A 320-nucleotide genomic window follows, 5' to 3' on the forward strand; every position below is an offset into this window, starting at 1 on the left:
TGTAAAGCATGTTTTTAAAGCTGAAATGCAGAAGAATGCGGGGAACAAGAAAACGGAAGTCACCATGTTAAAGGATAGCGATTTCCGTTTTTTTCTTCCTGCTATTCTTCTGCATTTCAGCCGTAATGCGTTATTTCGTGATGAATCATTTCATGCCAAAAATGGAAAGGAAAAAGAAAGCTTTTGCTTGTATCTTCGCCATCCCCTTTAGCGTTGCAGCCTGCAGCCCCCTCCTGGCCGGGGGGATGTCTCGGGCGCGCTCCGCATACCGCATAGCGGGGCCCTAACTCTGTTAAACAGACGTAAACTAATTGAGGCGC

Source organism: Frankliniella occidentalis, unplaced genomic scaffold, assembly GCF_000697945.3.
Source record: "Frankliniella occidentalis isolate FOCC.00 unplaced genomic scaffold, Focc_3.1 Scaffold992, whole genome shotgun sequence".
Taxonomy (NCBI): domain Eukaryota; kingdom Metazoa; phylum Arthropoda; class Insecta; order Thysanoptera; family Thripidae; genus Frankliniella; species Frankliniella occidentalis.